A 20,316-nucleotide genomic window follows, 5' to 3' on the forward strand; every position below is an offset into this window, starting at 1 on the left:
ACTACACTGCCCAAACACCACTGCCCTAAACCCTGAAACACCACCTCCAGCAAGGCCCCCTACACTGCCCAAATACCACTGCCCTAAACCCTGAAACCCCACCCCCTGCAAGAACCCCTACACTGCCCGAACACCACTGCACCACTGCCCTAAACCCTGAAACACCACCCCCAGAAAGAACCCCTACAATGCCCGAACACCACGGCCCTAAATCCTGAAACACAACCCAATGCACGACCTCCTACACTGCCCGAACACCACTGCACTGCCCTAAAACCTGAAACACCACCCCCAGCACGACCCCCTACACTGCCCGAACACCACTGCTGTGCCCTACCCTGAAAACACCACCCGCAGCACAACCCCCTACACTGCCCGAACACCACTGCACTGACCTAAAACACCTCCCCTAGCATGACCCCTACCCTGCCCAAACACCACTGCACTACCCTAAACCATAAAACGCCACCACCAGAACGCTGCCCTAAACTGCCCGACCACCACTGCACTACCCTAAACCATAAACACCAGCCCCAACAAGACCCCCTACACTGCCCAAACACCACTGCACTGCCCTAAATCCTAAAACACCACCCCCAGCACGACCCCCTACACTGCCCGAAAACCACTGCACTGCCCTAACCCCTGAAACATCACCTCCAGCAAGACCCGCTACACTGTCTGAACAACTCTACCCTAAACCATGAAACACCACCCCCAGCAGGAACCCATACACTGCCCAAACACCACTACACTAACCTAAACCCTGAAACACCAACCCAGAACGACCCCCTACACTGCCCAAACACCACTGCTCTGCCCAAAACCCTGAAACACCAGCCCCAGCACAAACCCCTACACTGCCCGAACACCACTGCACTGCCCTAAACCCTGAAACACCAGCCCTAGCACGATACCCTACACTGCCTGAACACCACTTCACTGCCCTAAACCCTGAAACAACAGGCACAGCACGACTCCCTACACTGCCCGAACACCACTGTACTGCCCAAAACCCTGAAACACCAGCCCCAGCACGACCCCCTACATGTCCGAACACCACTGCACTGTCCTAAACCCTGAAACTCCAGCCCTAGCACGACCCCCTACACTGCACGAATGCCACTGCACTGTCCTAAACCCTGAAACACCAGCCCCAGCACGATACCCTACACTGCCTGAACACCACTTCACTGCCCAAACCCTGAAACACCAGGCACAGCACGACTCCCTACACTGCCCAAACACCACTGCACTGCCCAAAACCCTGAAACACCAGCCTCAGCATGACCCCCTACACTGCCCGAACACCACTGCCCTAAACCCTGAAAAAACAGCACCAGCAAAACTCCCTACACTGCTCGAACACCACTGCACTGCCCTAAACCCTAAAACACCAACCCAAGCACATCCCCCTACACTGCCCGAACACCACTGCACTGCCCAAACCACTGAAACACCAGCCCCAGCACGACCCCCTGCACTGCCTGAACACCACTGCATTGCCCTAAACCCTGAAACAATAGCCCCAGCACGACCCCCTACACTGCCCGAACACCACTGCACTGCCCTAAACCCTGAAACAATAGCCCCAGCACAACCCCTACACTGGCCGAACACCGCTGCACTGGCCTAAACCCTGAATCATTAGCCCCAGCATGACCCCCTAAAATGCCCGAACACCACTGCACTGCCCTAAACCCTGAAACACTAGCCCCAGCAAGATCCCCTACACTTCACGAACATCACTGCACTGCCCTAAGCCCTGAAACACCAGCCCCCGCAAGACCCCCTACACTGCCCGAACACCACTGCACTGCCCTAAACCCTGAAACACCAGTTCCCGCAAGACCCCCTACACTGCCTGAACACCACTACACTGCCCTATACCCTGAAACACCAGTCCAGGCACGACCCCCCTACACTGCCCGAACACCACTGCACTGCCCTAAACCCTGAAACACCAGCCCCCGCACGACCCCCTACACTGCCCGAACACCACTGCACAGCCCTAAACCCTAAAACATCAACCCCAGCAAGACCCACTCCACTGCCCAAGCACCACTGCCCTAAACCCTGAAACACCACCTCCAGCAAGGCCCCCTACACTGCCCAAATACCACTGCCCTAAACCCTGAAACCTCACCCCCTGCAAGAACCCCTACACTGCCCGAACACCACTGCACCACTGCCCTAAACCCTGAAACACCACCCCCAGAAAGAACCCCTACAATGCCCGAACACCACAGCTCTAAATCCTGAAACACAACCCAATGCACGACCTCCTACACTGCCCGAACACCACTGCACTGCCCTAAAACCTGAAACACCACCCCCAGCACGACCCCCTACACTGCCCGAACACCACTGCTGTGCCCTACCCTGAAAACACCACCCGCAGCACAACCCCCTACACTGCCCGAACACCACTGGACTGACCTAAAACACCTCCCCCAGCATGACCCCTACCCTGCCCAAACACCACTGCACTACCCTAAACCATAAAACGCCACCACCAGAACGCTGCCCTAAACTGCCCGACCACCACTGCACTACCCTAAACCATAAACACCAGCCCCAGCATGACCCCCTACAATGCCCAAACACCACTGCACTACCCTAAATCCTAAAACACCACCCCCAGCACGACCCCCTACACTGCCCGAACACCACTGCACTGCCCTAACTCCTGAAACATCACCTCCAGCAAGACCCCCTACACTGTCTGAACAACTCTACCCTAAACCATGAAACACCACCCCCAGCAGGAACCCCTACACTGCCCAAACACCACTACACTAACCTAAACCCTGAAACACCAACCCAGAACGACCCCCTACACTGCCCAAATACCACTGCTCTGCCCAAAACCCTGAAACACCAGCCCCAGCACGATACCCTACACTGCCTGAACATCACTTCACTGCCCTAAACCCTAAAACACCAGGCACAGCACGACTACCTACACTGCCCGAACACCACTGTACTGCCCAAAACCCTGAAACACCAGCCCCAGCACGACCCCCTACATGTACGAACACCACTGCACTGTCCTAAACCCTGAAACACCAGCCCTAGCACGACCCCCTACACTGCACGAATGCCACTGCACTGTCCTAAACCCTGAAACACCAGCCCCAGCATGATACCCTACACTGCCTGAACACCACTTCACTGCCCAAAACCCTGAAACACCAGCCTCAGCATGACCCCCTACACTGCCCGAACACCACTGCCCTAAACCCTGAAAAAACAGCACCAGCAAAACTCCCTACACTGCCCGAACACCACTGCACTGCCCTAAACCGTAAAACACCAACCCTAGCACGACCCCCTACACGGCCCGAACACCACTGCTCTGCCCTAAACCCTGAAACACCACCCCCAGCACGACCCCCTACTCTACCCGAACACAACTGCTCTGCCCGAAACCCTAAAACATCAACCCCAGCACATCCCCTACACTGCCAGAACACAACTGCACTGCCCAAAACCATGAAACACCAGCCCCAGCACGACCCCCTACACTGCCCGAACACCACTGCACTGCCCTAAACCCTGAAACAATGGCCCCAGCATGACCCCCACACTGCCCGAACACCACTGCACTGCCCTAAACCATAAACAATAGCCCCAGCACGACCCCCTATACTGCCCGAACACCACTGCACTGGCCTAAACCCTGAAACATTAGCCCCACCAGGGCCCCCTAAACTGCCCAAACACCACTGCACTGCCCTAAACCCTGAAACACTAGCCCCAGCACGATCCTATACACTTTCCGAACACCACTGTACTGCCCTAAACCCTGAAACACCAGCCCCCGCACGACCCCTACACTGCCCGAACACCACTAGACTGCCCTAAACCCTGAAACACCAGCCCCCACACGACCTCCTACACAGCCAGAACATCACTGCACTGCCCTAAACCCTGAAACACCAGTCCCCGCAAGACCCCCTACACTGCCCGAACACCACTGCACTGCCCTATACCCTGAAACACCAGTCCCCGCATGACCGCAATCACTGTCTGAACACCACTGCACTGCCCTAAACCCTGAAACACCAGTCCCCACACGACCCCCTACACAGCCCGAACACCACTGCAGTGCCCTTAACCCTGAAACACCAACCCCAGCAAGACCCCCTACACTGCACGAATACCACTGCGCTAAACCCTGAAACCCCACCCCCCGCAAGACCCCCTACACTGCCCGAACACCACTGCACCACTGCCCTAACCCCTGAAACATGACCCCCAGCAAGACCCCCTACACTGCCTGAACACCACATCCCTAAACCCTGAAACACCACCCCCTGCAAGACCCCCTACACTGCCTGAACACCACTGCACTGCCCTATACCCTGAAACTCAACCCCCTGCATTACCCCCTACACTGCGCGAACACCACTGCACTGCTCTAAACCCTGAAACACCACCCCCAGCACGACCCCCTACACTGCCCGAACACCACTGTAGTGCCCTAAACCCTAAAACACCACCCCCAGCACGACCCCCTACACTGCTGGAACACCGCTGCACTACCCTAAACCCTAAAACACCACCATTATAACGCCGCCCTAAACTGCCCAAACAACACTGCACTACCCTAAGCCATAAAACACCAGCCCCAGCATGACCGCCTACACTGCCCGAACACCACTGCACTGCCCTAAACCCTAAAACTCCAGTCCCAGCATGACCCCCTACACTGCCCAAACACCACTGCACTGCCCTAAAGCATAAAACACCAGCCCCGGCATGACCCCTCACACTGCCTGCACACCAATGCACTGGGCTAAACACTGAAACACCACACCCAGCACGACCCCCTACACTGCCCGAACACCAATGCTCTGCCCTAAACCCTGAAACACCCCCCTGCATGACCCCCTACACTGCCCAAATACCACTGCACTGCCCTAAACCCTGAAACAATAGCCCCAGCACGACCCCCTACACTGCCCGAACACCACTGCAGTGGCCTAAACCCTGAAACATTAGCCCCAGCAGGACCCCCTAAACTGCCCGAACACCACTGCACTGCCCTAAACCCTGAAACACTAGCACCAGCACGATCCCCTACACTTACCGAACACCACTGCACTGCCCTAAACCCTGAAACACCAGCCCCCGCATGACCCCTACACTGCCCGAACACCACTTGACTGTCCTAAACCCTGAAACACCAGTCCCCACACGACCCCCTACACTGCCCGAACAACACTGCACTGCCCTAAACCCTGAAACACCAGCCCCCGCAAGACCCCCCATACTGCCCGAACACCACTGCACTGCCCTAAACCCTAAAACCCCAGTCCCTGCAAGACCACCTACACTGCCCGAACACCACTGCACTGCCCTAAACCCTGAAACAACAGCCCCCGCACGACCCCCTACACTGCCCGAACACCACTGCACTGCCCTAAACCCTGAAACTCCACCCCCTGGAAGACACGCTACACTGCCCGAACACCACTGCACCGCTGCCCTAAACCCTGAAACACCACCCCAGCAAGACCCCCTACACTGGCCGAACACCACAGCGCTAAACCCTGAAACATCACCCCCTGCAAGACCCCCTACACTGCCCGAACACCACTGCACTGCCCTAGACCCTGAAACACAACCCCCTGCATGACCCCCTACACTGCCCGAACACCACTGCACTGCCCTAAACCCTGAAACACCACCCCTAGCACGACCCCCTACACTGCCCGAACACCACACCACTGCCCTAAACCCTAAAACATCACCCCCAGCATGACCCCCTACACTGCCCGAACACCACTCCACTGCCCTAAACCCTAAAACACTGACACCAGAACGCCACCTTACACTGCCCAAACACCACTGCACTACCCTAAACCATAAAACACCAGCACCAGCACGACCCCTACACTGCCTGAACACCACTGCACTGCCCTAAACCCTAAAACACCAGCCCCAGCATGACTCCCTACACTGCCCAAACACCACTGCACTGCCCTAAACCATAAAACACCAGCCCCGGCATGACCCCTCACACTGCCTGCACACCACTGCACTGCCCTAAACGCTGAAACACCACACCCAGCACGACCCCCTACACTGCCCAAATACCACTGCACTGCCCTAAACCCTGAAACACCAGCCCCCACAAGACCCCCTACACTGCCCGAACACCACTGCACTGCCCTAAACCCAAAAACCAGTCCCTGCAAGACCCCCTACACTGCCCGAACACCACTGCACTGCCCTATACCCTGAAACACCAGTCCCCGCATGACCCTATACACTGCCCAAACACCACTGCACTGCCCTAAACACTGAAACACCATACCCAGCATGACCAACTACACTGCCCGAACACCAATGCACTGCCCTAAATGCTGAAATACCCCCCCTGCACGACCCCCTACACTGCCCAAATACCACTGCACTGCCCTATACCCTGAAACACCAGTCCCCGCATGACCCCATACACTGCCCGAACACTACTGCACTGCACTAAACACTTAAACACCACACCCAGCACAACCCCTACACTGCCCGAACACCAATGCACTGCCCTAAATCCTGAAACACCCCCCCTGCACGACCTCCTACACTACCCAAATACCACTGCATTGCCATAAACCCTGAAACAATAGCCCCAGCACGACCCGCTACACTGCCCGAACACCACTGCACTGCCCTAAACCCTGAAACAATATTCCCAGCACGACCCCCTAAACTGCCCGAACACCACTGCACTGCCCTAAACCCTGAAACACTAGCACCAGCACGATCTACTACACTTCCCGAACACCACTGCACTGCCCTAAAACCTGAAACACCAGTCCCCACACGACCCCCTACACTGTCCGAACATCACTGCACTGCCCTATACCCTGAAAATCCAGCCCCCGCACGACCCCCTACACTGCCCGAACACCACTGCACTGCCTTAAACCCTGAAACACCAACCCCAGCAAGACCCCCTACACTGCCCGAATACCACTGCCCTAAACCCTGAAACCCCACCCCCTGGAAGACACCCTACACTGCCCGAACACCACTGCACCACCGCCCTAAACCCTAAAACCCCACCCCCAGCAAGACCCCCTACACTGGCCGAACACCACAGCGCTAAACCCTGAAACATAACCCCCTGCAAGACCCCCTACACTGCCCGAACACCACTGCACTGCCCTATACCCTGAAACACAACCCCCTGCATGACCCCCTACACTGCCCAAACACCACTGCACTGCCCTAAACCCTGAAACACCACCCCCAGCACGACCCCCTACACTGCCCGAACACCACTCCACTGCCCTAAACCCTAAATCACCACCCCCAGCACGACCCCCTACACTTTCCGAACACCAATCCACTGCCCTAAACCCTAAAACACCGACACCTGAATGCCAACCTACACTGCCCAAACACCACTGCACTACCCTAAACCATAAAACACCAGCACCAGCACGACCCCTACACTGCCTGAACACCACTGCACTGTCCTAAACCCTAAAACACCAGCCCCAGCATGACCCCCTACACTGCCCGAACACCACTGCACTGCCCTAAACCCTGAAACACTACCCCCAGCACGACCCCTACACTGCCCGAACACCACTGCTCTGCCCTAAACCCTGAAACACCAACACCAGCATGATCCCCTACACTGCCCGAATACCACTGCACTGCCCTAAACCCTGAAACACCAGCCCCAGCACGATGCCCTACAATGCCCGGACACCACTGCACTGCCCTAAACCCTGAAACACCAGCCCCAGCACGACCCACTACACTGCCCGAACACCACTGCACTTCACTAAACCCTGGAACAGAAGCCCCAGCACGAACCCCTACACTGCCCGAACACCACTGCACTGCCCTAAACCCTGAAACACCAGCCCTAGCACGATACCCTACACTGCCTGAACACCACTTCACTGCCCTAAACCCTGAAACACCAGGCACAGCACGACTCCCTACACTGCCCGAACACCACTGCACTGCCCAAAACCCTGAAACACCAGCCCCAGCACGACCCCCTACATGTCCGAACACCACTGCACTGTCCTAAACCCTGAAACACCAACCCTAGCACGACCCCCTACACTGCACGAATGCCACTGCACTGTCCTAAACACTGAAACACCAGCCCCAGCACGATACCCTACACTGCCTGAACACCACTTCACTTCCCAAACCCTGAAACACCAGGCACAGCATGACTCCCTACACTGCCCGAACACCACTGCACTGCCCAAAACCCTGAAACACCAGCCTCAGCATGACCCCCTACACTGCCCGAACACCACTGCCCTAAACCCTGAAAAAACAGCACCAGCAAAACTCCCTACGCTGCTCGAAAACCACTGCACTGCCCTAAACCCTGAAACACCACTCCCAACAAGAACCCCTACACTGCCCGTACACCACTGCACTGCCCTAAACCGTGAAACACCAACCCTAGCATGACCCCCTACACGGCCCGAACACCACTGCTCTGCCCTAAACCCTGAAACACCAGCCCTAGCACGATACCCTACACTGCCTGAACACCACTTCACTGCCCTAAACCCTGAAACACCAGGCACAGCACGACTCCCTACACTGCCCGAACACCACTGCACTGCCCAAAACCCTGAAACACCACCCCCAGCACGACCCCCTACATGTCCGAACACCACTGCACTGTCCTAAACCCTGAAACACCAGCCCTAGCACGACCCCCTACACTGCACGAATGCCACTGCACTGTCCTAAACCCTGAAACACCAGCCCCAGCACGATACCCTACACTGCCTGAACACCACTTCACTGCCCAAACTCTGAAACACCAGGCACAGCACGACTCCCTACACTGCCCAAACACCACTGCACTGCCCAAAACCCTGAAACACCAGCCTCAGCATGACCCCCTACACTGCCCGAACACCACTGCCCTAAACCCTGAAAAAACAGCACCAGCAAAACTCCCTACGCTGCTCGAAAACCACTGCACTGACCTAAACCCTGAAACACCACTCCCAACAAGAACCCCTACACTGCCCGTACACCACTGCACTGCCCTAAACCGTGAAACACCAACCCTAGCATGACCCCCTACACGGCCCGAACACCACTGCTCTGCCCTAAACCCTGAAACACCACCCCCAGCACGACCCCCTACTCTACCCGAACACAACTGCTCTGCCCGAAACCCTAAAACACCAACCCCAGCACATCCCCTACACTGCCAGAACACAACTGCACTGCCCAAAACCATGAAACACCAGCCCCAGCACGACCCCCTACACTGCCCGAACACCACTGCACTGCCCTAAACCCTGAAACAATAGCCCCAGCACGACCCCCACACTGCACGAACACCACTGCACTGCCCTAAACCATAAACAATAGCCCCAGCACGACCCCCTATACTGCCCGAACACCACTGCACTGGCCTAAACCCTGAAACATTAGCCCCACCAGGGCCCCCTAAACTGCCCAAACACCACTGCACTGCCCTAAACCCTGAAACACTAGCCCCAGCACGATCCTCTACACTTTCCGAACACCACTGCACTGCCCAAAACCCTGAAACACCAGCCCCAGCACGACCCCCTACATGTCCGAACACCACTGCACTGTCCTAAACCCTGAAACACCAACCCTAGCACGACCCCCTACACTGCACGAATGCCACTGCACTGTCCTAAACACTGAAACACCAGCCCCAGCACGATACCCTACACTGCCTGAACACCACTTCACTTCCCAAACCCTGAAACACCAGGCACAGCATGACTCCCTACACTGCCCGAACACCACTGCACTGCCCAAAACCCTGAAACACCAGCCTCAGCATGACCCCCTACACTGCCCGAACACCACTGCCCTAAACCCTGAAAAAACAGCACCAGCAAAACTCCCTACGCTGCTCGAAAACCACTGCACTGCCCTAAACCCTGAAACACCACTCCCAACAAGAACCCCTACACTGCCCGTACACCACTGCACTGCCCTAAACCGTGAAACACCAACCCTAGCATGACCCCCTACACGGCCCGAACACCACTGCTCTGCCCTAAACCCTGAAACACCAGCCCTAGCACGATACCCTACACTGCCTGAACACCACTTCACTGCCCTAAACCCTGAAACACCAGGCACAGCACGACTCCCTACACTGCCCGAACACCACTGCACTGCCCAAAACCCTGAAACACCACCCCCAGCACGACCCCCTACATGTCCGAACACCACTGCACTGTCCTAAACCCTGAAACACCAGCCCTAGCACGACCCCCTACACTGCACGAATGCCACTGCACTGTCCTAAACCCTGAAACACCAGCCCCAGCACGATACCCTACACTGCCTGAACACCACTTCACTGCCCAAACTCTGAAACACCAGGCACAGCACGACTCCCTACACTGCCCAAACACCACTGCACTGCCCAAAACCCTGAAACACCAGCCTCAGCATGACCCCCTACACTGCCCGAACACCACTGCCCTAAACCCTGAAAAAACAGCACCAGCAAAACTCCCTACGCTGCTCGAAAACCACTGCACTGACCTAAACCCTGAAACACCACTCCCAACAAGAACCCCTACACTGCCCGTACACCACTGCACTGCCCTAAACCGTGAAACACCAACCCTAGCATGACCCCCTACACGGCCCGAACACCACTGCTCTGCCCTAAACCCTGAAACACCACCCCCAGCACGACCCCCTACTCTACCCGAACACAACTGCTCTGCCCGAAACCCTAAAACACCAACCCCAGCACATCCCCTACACTGCCAGAACACAACTGCACTGCCCAAAACCATGAAACACCAGCCCCAGCACGACCCCCTACACTGCCCGAACACCACTGCACTGCCCTAAACCCTGAAACAATAGCCCCAGCACGACCCCCACACTGCACGAACACCACTGCACTGCCCTAAACCATAAACAATAGCCCCAGCACGACCCCCTATACTGCCCGAACACCACTGCACTGGCCTAAACCCTGAAACATTAGCCCCACCAGGGCCCCCTAAACTGCCCAAACACCACTGCACTGCCCTAAACCCTGAAACACTAGCCCCAGCACGATCCTCTACACTTTCCGAACACCACTGTACTGCCCTAAACCCTGAAACACCAGCCCCCGCACGACCCCTACACTGCCCTAACACCACTAGACTGCCCTAAACCCTGAAACACCAGCCCCCACACGACCTCCTACACAGCCAGAACATCACTGCACTGCCCTAAACCCTGAAACACCAGTCCCCGCAAGACCCCCTACACTGCCCGAACACCACTGCACTGCCCTATGCCCTGAAACACCAGTCCCCGCATGACTGCAAACACTGCCTGAACACCACTGCACTGCCCTAAACCCTGAAACACCAGTCCCCACACGACCCCCTACACTGCCCGAACACCACTGCAGTACCCTAAACCCTGAAACACCAGGGCCCGCATGACCCCCTACACTTCCCGAACACCACTGCACTGCCCTTAACCCTGAAACACCAACCCCAGCAAGACCCCCTACACTGCACGAATACCACTGCGCTAAACCCTGAAACCCCACCCCCGCAAGACCCCCTACACTGCCCGAACACCACTGCACCACTGCCCTAAACCCTGAAACATGACCCCCAGCAAGACCCCCTACACTGCCTGAACACCACAGCCCTAAACCCTGAAACACCACCCCCTGCAAGACCCCCTACACTGCCTGAACACCACTGCACTGCCCTATACCCTGAAACTCAAGCCCCTGCATTACCCCCTACACTGCGCCAACACCAGTGCACTGCTCTAAACCCTGAAACACCACCCCCAGCACGACCCCTACACTGCCCGAACACCACTGCAGTGCCCTAAACCCTAAAACACCTCCCCCAGCACGACCCCCTACACTGCCCCGGCATGACCCCTCACAATGCCTGCACACCAATGCACTGCGCTAAACACTGAAACACCACACCCAGCACGACCCTCTACACTGCCCGAACACCAATGCACTGCCCTAAACCCTGAAACACCCCCCTGCACGACCCCCTACACTGCCCGAACACCACTGCAGTGCCCTAAACCCTAAAACACCTCCCCCAGCACGACCCCCTACACTGCCCCGGCATGACCACTCACAATGCCTGCACACCAATGCACTGCGCTAAACACTGAAACACCACACCCAGCACAACCCTCTACACTTACCGAACACCTCTGCACTGCCCTAAACCCTGAAACACCAGCCCCCGCATGACCCCTACACTGCCCGAACACCACTTGACTGTCCTAAACCCTGAAACACCAGTCCCCACACGACCCCCTACACTGCCCGAACAACACTGCACTGCCCTAAACCCTGAAACACCAGCCCCCGCAAGACCCCCCATACTGCCCGAACACCACTGCACTGCCCTAAACCCTGAAACCCCAGTCCCTGCAAGACCCCCTACACTGCCCGAACACCACTGCGCTGCCCTAAACCCTGAAACAACAGCCCCCGCACGACCCCCTACACTGCCCGAACACCATTGCACTGCCCTAAACCCTGAAACATCATCCCCAGCAAGACCCGCTACACTGCCCAAACACCACTGCCCTAAACCCTGAAACACCACCCCCAGCAAGACCCCCCTACACTGCCCGAATACCACTGCCCTAAAACCTGAAACCCCACCCCCTGGAAGACACCCTACACTGCCCGAACACCACTGCACCACTGCCCTAAACCCTGAAACACCACCCCAGCAAGACCCCCTACACTGGCCGAACACCACAGCGCTAAACCCTGAAACATCACCCCCTGCAAGACCCCCTACACTGCCCGAACACCACTGCACTGCCCTAAACCCTGAAACACCACCCCTTGCACGACCCCCTACACTGCCCGAACACCACACCACTGCCCTAAACCCTAAAACACCACCCCCAGCACGACCCCCTACACTGCCCGAACACCACTCCACTGCCCTAAACCCTAAAGCACTGACACCAGAACGCCACCTTACACTGCCCAAACACCACTGCACTACCCTAAACCATAAAACACCAGCACCAGCACGACCCCTACAATGCCTGAACACCACTGCACTGCCCTAAACCCTAAAACACCAGCCCCAGCATGACCCCCTACACTGCCCAAACACCACTGCACTGCCCTAAACCATAAAACACCAGCCCCGGCATGACCCCTCACACTGCCTGCACACCACTGCACTGCCCTAAACGCTGAAACACCACACCCAGCATGACCCCCTACACTGCCCAAATACCACTGCACTGCCCTAAACCCTGAAACACCAGTCCCCGCAAGACCCCCTACACTGCCCGAACACCACTGCACTGCCCTATACCCTGAAACATCAGTCCCCGCATGACCCTATACACTGCCCGAACACCACTGCCCTAAACCCTGAAACACCACCTCCAGCAAGGCCCCCTACACTGCCCAAATACCACTGCCCTAAACCCTGAAACCCCACCCCCTGCAAGAACCCCTACACTGCCCGAACACCACTGCACCACTGCCCTAAACCCTGAAACACCACCCCCAGAAAGAACCCCTTCAATGCCCGAACACCACAGCTCTAAATCCTGAAACACAACCCAATGCACGACCTCCTACACTGCCCGAACACCACTGCACTGCCCTAAAACCTGAAACACCACCCCCAGCACGACCCCCTACACTGCCCGAACACCACTGCTGTGCCCTACCCTGAAAACACCACCCGCAGCACAACCCCCTACACTGCCCGAACACCACTGGACTGACCTAAAACACCTCCCCCAGCATGACCCCTACCCTGCCCAAACACCACTGCACTACCCTAAACCATAAAACGCCACCACCAGAACGCTGCCCTAAACTGCCCGACCACCACTGCACTACCCTAAACCATAAACACCAGCCCCAGCATGACCCCCTACAATGCCCAAACACCACTGCACTACCCTAAATCCTAAAACACCACCCCCAGCACGACCCCCTACACTGCCCGAACACTACTGCACTGCCCTAACTCCTGAAACATCACCTCCAGCAAGACCCCCTACACTGTCTGAACAACTCTACCCTAAACCATGAAACACCACCCCCAGCAGGAACCCCTACACTGCCCAAACACCACTACACTAACCTAAACCCTGAAACACCAACCCAGAACGACCCCCTACACTGCCCAAATACCACTGCTCTGCCCAAAACCCTGAAACACCAGCCCCAGCACGATACCCTACACTGCCTGAACATCACTTCACTGCCCTAAACCCTAAAACACCAGGCACAGCACGACTCCCTACACTGGCCGAACACCACTGCTCTGCCCAAAACCCTGAAACACCAGCCCCAGCACGATACCCTACACTGCCTGAACATCACTTCACTGCCCTAAACCCTAAAACACCAGGCACAGCACGACTCCCTACACTGCCCGAACACCACTGTACTGCCCAAAACCCTGAAACACCAGCCCCAGCACGACCCCCTACATGTACGAACACCACTGCACTGTCCTAAACCCTGAAACACCAGCCCTAGCACGACCCCCTACACTGCACGAATGCCACTGCACTGTCCTAAACCCTGAAACACCAGCCCCAGCATGATACCCTACACTGCCTGAACACCACTTCACTGCCCAAAACCCTGAAACACCAGCCTCAGCATGACCCCCTACACTGCCCGAACACCACTGCCCTAAACCCTGAAAAAACAGCACCAGCAAAACTCCCTACACTGCCCGAACACCACTGCACTGCCCTAAACCGTAAAACACCAACCCTAGCACGACCCCCTACACGGCCCGAACACCACTGCTCTGCCCTAAACCCTGAAACACCACCCCCAGCACGACCCCCTACTCTACCCGAACACAACTGCTCTGCCCGAAACCCTAAAACATCAACCCCAGCACATCCCCTACACTGCCAGAACACAACTGCACTGCCCAAAACCATGAAACACCAGCCCCAGCACGACCCCCTACACTGCCCGAACACCACTGCACTGCCCTAAACCCTGAAACAATGGCCCCAGCATGACCCCCACACTGCCCGAACACCACTGCACTGCCCTAAACCATAAACAATAGCCCCAGCACGACCCCCTATACTGCCCGAACACCACTGCACTGGCCTAAACCCTGAAACATTAGCCCCACCAGGGCCCCCTAAACTGCCCAAACACCACTGCACTGCCCTAAACCCTGAAACACTAGCCCCAGCACGATCCTATACACTTTCCGAACACCACTGTACTGCCCTAAACCCTGAAACACCAGCCCCCGCACGACCCCTACACTGCCCGAACACCACTAGACTGCCCTAAACCCTGAAACACCAGCCCCCACACGACCTCCTACACAGCCAGAACATCACTGCACTGCCCTAAACCCTGAAACACCAGTCCCCGCAAGACCCCCTACACTGCCCGAACACCACTGCACTGCCCTATACCCTGAAACACCAGTCCCCGCATGACCGCAAACACTGTCTGAACACCACTGCACTGCCCTAAACCCTGAAACACCAGTCCCCACACGACCCCCTACACAGCCCGAACACCACTGCAGTGCCCTTAACCCTGAAACACCAACCCCAGCAAGACCCCCTACACTGCACGAATACCACTGCGCTAAACCCTGAAACCCCACCCCCCGCAAGACCCCCTACACTGCCCGAACACCACTGCACCACTGCCCTAACCCCTGAAACATGACCCCCAGCAAGACCCCCTACACTGCCTGAACACCACATCCCTAAACCCTGAAACACCACCCCCTGCAAGACCCCCTACACTGCCTGAACACCACTGCACTGCCCTATACCCTGAAACTCAACCCCCTGCATTACCCCCTACACTGCGCGAACACCACTGCACTGCTCTAAACCCTGAAACACCACCCCCAGCACGACCCCCTACACTGCCCGAACACCACTGTAGTGCCCTAAACCCTAAAACACCACCCCCAGCACGACCCCCTACACTGCTGGAACACCGCTGCACTACCCTAAACCCTAAAACACCACCATTATAACGCCGCCCTAAACTGCCCAAACAACACTGCACTACCCTAAGCCATAAAACACCAGCCCCAGCATGACCGCCTACACTGCCCGAACACCACTGCACTGCCCTAAACCCTAAAACTCCAGTCCCAGCATGACCCCCTACACTGCCCAAACACCACTGCACTGCCCTAAAGCATAAAACACCAGCCCCGGCATGACCCCTCACACTGCCTGCACACCAATGCACTGGGCTAAACACTGAAACACCACACCCAGCACGACCCCCTACACTGCCCGAACACCAATGCTCTGCCCTAAACCCTGAAACACCCCCCTGCATGACCCCCTACACTGCCCAAATACCACTGCACTGCCCTAAACCCTGAAACAATAGCCCCAGCACAACCCCCTACACTGCCCGAACACCACTGCAGTGGCCTAAACCCTGAAACATTAGCCCCAGCAGGACCCCCTAAACTGCCCGAACACCACTGCACTGCCCTAAACCCTGAAACACTAGCACCAGCACGATCCCCTACACTTACCGAACACCACTGCACTGCCCTAAACCCTGAAACACCAGCCCCCGCATGACCCCTACACTGCCCGAACACCACTTGACTGTCCTAAACCCTGAAACACCAGTCCCCACACGACCCCCTACACTGCCCGAACAACACTGCACTGCCCTAAACCCTGAAACACCAGCCCCCGCAAGACCCCCCATACTGCCCGAACACCACTGCACTGCCCTAAACCCTAAAACCCCAGTCCCTGCAAGACCACCTACACTGCCCGAACACCACTGCACTGCCCTAAACCCTGAAACAACAGCCCCCGCACGACCCCCTACACTGCCCGAACACCACTGCACTGCCCTAAACCCTGAAACTCCACCCCCTGGAAGACACGCTACACTGCCCGAACACCACTGCACCACTGCCCTAAACCCTGAAACCCCACCCCCTGCATGACCCCCTACACTGCCCGAACACCACTGCACTGCCCTAAACCCTGAAACACCACCCCCAGCACGACCCCCTACACTGCCCGAACACCACTGCACTGCCCTAGACCCTGAAACACAACCCCCTGCATGACCCCCTACACTGCCCGAACACCACTGCACTGCCCTAAACCCTGAAACACCACCCCTAGCACGACCCCCTACACTGCCCGAACACCACACCACTGCCCTAAACCCTAAAACACCACCCCCAGCATGACCCCCTACACTGCCCGAACACCACTCCACTGCCCTAAACCCTAAAACACTGACACCAAAACGCCACCTTACACTGCCCAAACACCACTGCACTACCCTAAACCATAAAACACCAGCACCAGCACGACCCCTACACTGCCTGAACACCACTGCACTGCCCTAAACCCTAAAACACCAGCCCCAGCATGACCCCCTACACTGCCCAAACACCACTGCACTGCCCTAAACCATAAAACACCAGCCCCGGCATGACCCCTCACACTGCCTGCACACCACTGCACTGCCCTAAACGCTGAAACACCACACCCAGCACGACCCCCTACACTGCCCAAATACCACTGCACTGCCCTAAACCCTGAAACACCAGCCCCCACAAGACCCCCTACACTGCCCGAACACCACTGCACTGCCCTAAACCCAAAAACCAGTCCCTGCAAGACCCCCTACACTGCCCGAACACCACTGCACTGCCCTATACCCTGAAACACCAGTCCCCGCATGACCCTATACACTGCCCAAACACCACTGCACTGCCCTAAACACTGAAACACCATACCCAGCATGACCAACTACACTGCCCGAACACCAATGCACTGCCCTAAATGCTGAAACACCCCCCCTGCACGACCCCCTACACTGCCCAAATACCACTGCACTGCCCTATACCCTGAAACACCAGTCCCCGCATGACCCCATACACTGCCCGAACACCACTGCACTGCACTAAACACTTAAACACCACACCCAGCACAACCCCTACACTGCCCGAACACCAATGCACTGCCCTAAATCCTGAAACACCCCCCCTGCACGACCTCCTACACTACCCAAATACCACTGCATTGCCATAAACCCTGAAACAATAGCCCCAGCACGACCCGCTACACTGCCCGAACACCACTGCACTGCCCTAAACCCTGAAACAATAGTCCCAGCACGACCCCCTAAACTGCCCGATCACCACTGCACTGCCCTAAACCCTGAAACACTAGCACCAGCACGATCTACTACACTTCCCGAACACCACTGCACTGCCCTAAAACCTGAAACACCAGTCCCCACACGACCCCCTACACTGTCCGAACATCACTGCACTGCCCTATACCCTGAAACACCAGCCCCCGCACGACCCCCTACACTGCCCGAACACCACTGCACTGCCCTAAACCCTGAAACACCAACCCCAGCAAGACCCCCTACACTGCCCGAATACCACTGCCCTAAACCCTGAAACCCAACCCCCTGGAAGACACCCTACACTGCCCGAACACCACTGCACCACCGCCCTAAACCCTAAAACCCCACCCCCAGCAAGACCCCCTACACTGGCCGAACACCACAGCGCTAAACCCTGAAACATAACCCCCTGCAAGACCCCCTACACTGCCCGAACACCACTGCACTGCCCTATACCCTGAAACACAACCCCCTGCATGACCCCCTACACTGCCCAAACACCACTGCACTGCCCTAAACCCTGAAACACCACCCCCAGCACGACCCCCTACTCTGCCCGAACACCACTCCACTGCCCTAAACCCTAAATCACCACCCCCAGCACGACCCCCTACACTTTCCGAACACCAATCCACTGCCCTAAACCCTAAAACACCGACACCTGAATGCCAACCTACACTGCCCAAACACCACTGCACTACCCTAAACCATAAAACACCAGCACCAGCACGACCCCTACACTGCCTGAACACCACTGCGCTGTCCTAAACCCTAAAACACCAGCCCCAGCATGACCCCCTACACTGCCCGAACACCACTGCACTGCCCTAAACCCTGAAACACTACCCCCAGCACGACCCCTACACTGCCCGAACACCACTGCTCTGCCCTAAACCCTGAAACACCAACACCAGCATGATCCCCTACACTGCCCGAATACCACTGCACTGCCCTAAACCCTGAAACACCAGCCCCAGCACGATGCCCTACAATGCCCGGACACCACTGCACTGCCCTAAACCCTGAAACACCAGCCCCAGCACGACCCACTCCACTGCCCGAACACCACTGCACTTCACTAAACCCTGGAACAGAAGCCCCAGCACGAACCCCTACACTGCCCGAACACCACTGCACTGCCCTAAACCCTGAAACACCAGCCCTAGCACGATACCCTACACTGCCTGAACACCACTTCACTGCCCTAAACCCTGAAACACCAGGCACAGCACGACTCCCTACACTGCCCGAACACCACTGCACTGCCCAAAACCCTGAAACACCAGCCCCAGCACGACCCCCTACATGTCCGAACACCACTGCACTGTCCTAAACCCTGAAACACCAACCCTAGCACGACCCCCTACACTGCACGAATGCCACTGCACTGTCCTAAACACTGAAACACCAGCCCCAGCACGATACCCTACACTGCCTGAACACCACTTCACTGCCCAAACGCTGAAACACCAGGCACAGCATGACTCCCTACACTGCCCGAACACCACTGCACTGCCCAAAACCCTGAAACACCAGCCTCAGCATGACCCCCTACACTGCCCGAACACCACTGCCCTAAACCCTGAAAAAACAGCACCAGCAAAACTCCCTACGCTGCTCGAAAACCACTGCACTGCCCTAAACCCTGAAACACCACTCCCAACAAGAACCCCTACACTGCCCGTACACCACTGCACTGCCCTAAACCGTGAAACACCAACCCTAGCATGACCCCCTACACGGCCCGAACACCACTGCTCTGCCCTAAACCCTGAAACACCAGCCCTAGCACGATACCCTACACTGCCTGAACACCACTTCACTGCCCTAAACCCTGAAACACCAGGCACAGCACGACTCCCTACACTGCCCGAACACCACTGCACTGCCCAAAACCCTGAAACACCAGCCCCAGCACGACCCCCTACATGTCCGAACACCACTGCACTGTCCTAAACCCTGAAACACCAGCCCTAGCACGACCCCCTACACTGCACGAATGCCACTGCACTGTCCTAAACCCTGAAACACCAGCCCCAGCACGATACCCTACACTGCCTGAACACCACTTCACTGCCCAAACTCTGAAACACCAGGCACAGCACGACTCCCTACACTGCCCAAACACCACTGCA

Source organism: Triturus cristatus, chromosome 2_1 (genome assembly GCF_964204655.1).
Source record: "Triturus cristatus chromosome 2_1, aTriCri1.1, whole genome shotgun sequence".
Lineage (NCBI taxonomy): Eukaryota > Metazoa > Chordata > Amphibia > Caudata > Salamandridae > Triturus > Triturus cristatus.